The sequence below is a fragment of the Leopardus geoffroyi genome, chromosome B4 (genome assembly GCF_018350155.1).
Source record: "Leopardus geoffroyi isolate Oge1 chromosome B4, O.geoffroyi_Oge1_pat1.0, whole genome shotgun sequence".
In the NCBI taxonomy this organism is placed as follows: Eukaryota; Metazoa; Chordata; class Mammalia; order Carnivora; family Felidae; genus Leopardus; species Leopardus geoffroyi.
In genome coordinates, this window is record NC_059341.1 from 119,711,291 (window position 1) to 119,714,476 (window position 3,186).

General features: G+C 42.4%; 1 pseudogene; it reads right to left on the reverse strand.

Annotated features, from left to right (window-relative positions):
* Nucleotides 1-2,565: 2,565 nt before the first annotated feature.
* Nucleotides 2,566-2,866, reverse strand: LOC123591886 (annotated as a pseudogene).
* Between the last annotated feature and the right edge of the window lie 320 nt (nucleotides 2,867-3,186).

The following is a 3,186-nucleotide window of genomic DNA, read 5'->3' on the forward strand; positions in this document are numbered from 1 at the left end:
CCCCTACATATCAGGTAACCTCATCCCAGGCCTGAGTGTTTTGTCAGATAATGAAGGAATATTCACCGAATTGAAAAGAAATGGAGTACGACATTAGATTACAACTTTCGTATACAGGAGAAGTACATCATAGCAATGCCTTTTCTTCCTTTTATCTGCTTCCCCTTTCCCTTCAGGCAAAAATATAAATGAAAAATGCCTTCTACCTTCAATCAAATACCAAAGATAAAATGCCGATTGCCTGCCTGACTGCTTACAATGGAGGTGTAACAAATGTTAATCTATTTCTGTGGCCAACAGAGAGGAGGAGCTGGGAAGAAGAGAAGGGGATTTGAAGAGCTTTTCCTCGGTGGCATTTCTGAGACTTCAAAATGCTCTTAGAAGCTACTTAACAACAAAATCAGTTGATCCCATTGTTGTGGCTCAGAATCCTGTTTCAGTATATCAGCCGAGTGAGGAGGCTAAGGTGTTGGAGTGGCATTACTACATTGCCCATGGATATTTCCAAAACTTTTAATTACAGCACTTTAAAGAAGCGTTATGAACATCCTCCAGCCTGCCACAAGCCGGGCAAGGCTCACCACTGCGAAAATCAAAGCCCAGATCTTGACCTCAGAGGATCCCACCAAGTTTATTTCTGAAACTAACTCTGCTCAGCTTTAGTTTCAACCCCTCTTTATGGTGGGAGTATGTATAGGAGACCCTCTCCCTTTCATCCTGGATTCCATACCACAGGGAAGGGGGCTCCCCATTGTGCTGTTTTAGTATCTAGTCGTACTCCTTTGCTGCAGCTGCCGGTGTCCAGCCCTGAACACTAACACCCACCAGGGCAGCCCTGATCCACAACCATCACCTCTGAGGGTTCAGATCCCACTTGGTTCTTGGTTGAAAAGAGAAAGAAAAGGAGGAATGTGACAGAGAGCATCCTTCCTCTTTTCCTGTGATGGTTAATTTTAAATGCCAAACTGACTAGGCCATGGTGCCCAATTTTTTGCTGAAACATCAGTCTAGATGTTGCTATGAAGGTATTATTTAGATTAACATTTAAGTCAGTAGACCTGGAGTAAAGCAAATGGACCTCTATAATGTCAGTTGTCCTTATCCAATCAGCTGAAGGCCTTCAGAGAAAAGACTGAGGTCCCACAAAGAGGAAGGAATTCTGCCCCCACAATACCTTCAGGCTCAAACTGCATCATCAACTCCTACCAGAATTTCCAGCCTGTCCGGCTGCCCTATAGATTTTAGACTTTCCAGCTCCCACAACTGCATGAGCCAATTCCTTAAATTCCTTAATTCCTGTTTGTTGTGCTTGTCCTATTGGTTCTGCTTCTCTGAAAATTTCTGACTCATACACTTCCCCAGAAGATTTCCCCTCTTAATGGGACAGCATACAGGGCCTAAAAGGTGAACCTGTTCACTCAGGATCCCAATTGCCTCAACAAATGGATCATCCAAACCTGCAAGGTACAGGTTGTGAAGCCCAATCATGTGACTCCATTCTGACCAGCCTCTGGACCTTTGACACTGACCCTAAGGGTTGAAAGGAAATCAGTAGCAAGAGACCTTGCCATATTGCTGCTTCACACTCAGTGACCAGGGGACTTTGGGTCTTCTCCAAACCCAAGGAGATATTCTCCTTCTCTCTCCCGCCTTGGTCACTGCTCCTGAGGACAAATAGCTCCTCCATTTAGAGAGAACCTATCATCTGACAGACTATGGAACTAGTAAGTAGGCCACTTCTGGACACATGTCTGTATCCACCATACACTTCATAATGATTGATCCTCAATATAGACAATAAGACCAAACTGTAGCATGATTCCATTTCTCTGCTTGCCTTGGAATGAACAGGAGTTTGGACAGGAAAACACACCCAGTGTCTACCTTGAGGCTTTTCATTCTCTCTGGCTGTTTAGTCTGAACTCTGGGCTGTTCTCTACAGGCATAAATCAAACTCTGGAATCATCCTTCTAAATTCATTAATAATTCAGAGTCCTGACTCTCCAAACCAGGATGTCTTCCTGATCTATATTCTTTCCATGTGGCCTTAATGTGTTTTACTATTCTTCCTCATTTAAGAGCAAAAACCAGTTTTTCATATGCTTTTTTGAGAGGGAGGGGATAGTTCAAAGTTTTTTAATTGCTTATGTTCAATACAAACCAAAGCATCTAAATTCACAATACAACTTTCATTAGTCTTGAGTATTTTTATATTATTTATATGAGCACTCTCAGTTTATTAATACCTACTATCTTTAGCATACAGATGCAAATTATTTTCTAGCTATTGCTAATAGTAAGTGAGGTAGGGTATTCTGTAAACACTAAATTATCAGGGCACCTGGGTGGCTCAGTCAGTTAAGCCTCCGACTTTGGCTCAGGTCATGATCTCATGGTTCATGAGTTCAAGCCCTGCATCAGGCTCTGTGCTGACAGCTCAGAGCCTGAAGCCTGCTTCGGATTCTGTGTCTCCCTCTCCCTCTGCCCATCCCCCGCTCATGCTCTATGACTCTCTCTCTCTCTCTCTCTCAAAAATAAATATTGACCAAATTTAAAAATAAGTAAATAAACAAAATAAAAAAATAAATGCTAAATTATCATTCAATGAGTTATTTGCTGCTGTTCCTTTTCTGCCCTTTCTTGTTGGTGAATTGTATCTTGGGCCACTTGCTGCATTTTCTTCAGTTTTTCCAGGCTCAGAAATTTTAAGGGTTAAAGTTTGGGTTTACACAGCACCATTGCAGTTATATCTTCCACAGACAACTTGATTTGGAAGAATTTTCTGGAACATTGACTTCACTTCGCCATATCTGAATTTCTGGATACAGCTAAGTTTTTTCCTGAAATTTCTCCTGGTCTTTTTCATGGGAACGTTAGGCATCCAACCTGGTGTTACCAAGATGACTGACAGTTCTTGACTCAAGCTTACAAGAAGAAAGATTCATCTCTTCCCAGGTGGCTCCAGTTTTGTTTTGTTTTTTAATTATTTTTTAATGTTTATTTATTTTTGAGACAGAGAGAGACAGAGCATGAACAGGGGAGGGTCAGAGAGAGGGACACACAGAATCTGAAGCAGGTTCCAGGCTCCAAGCTGTCAGCACAGAGCCCCATGCGGGGCTTGAACTCACAGACCATGAGATCATGACCTGAGCCGAAGTCGGATGCTCAACCAACTGAGCCACCCAG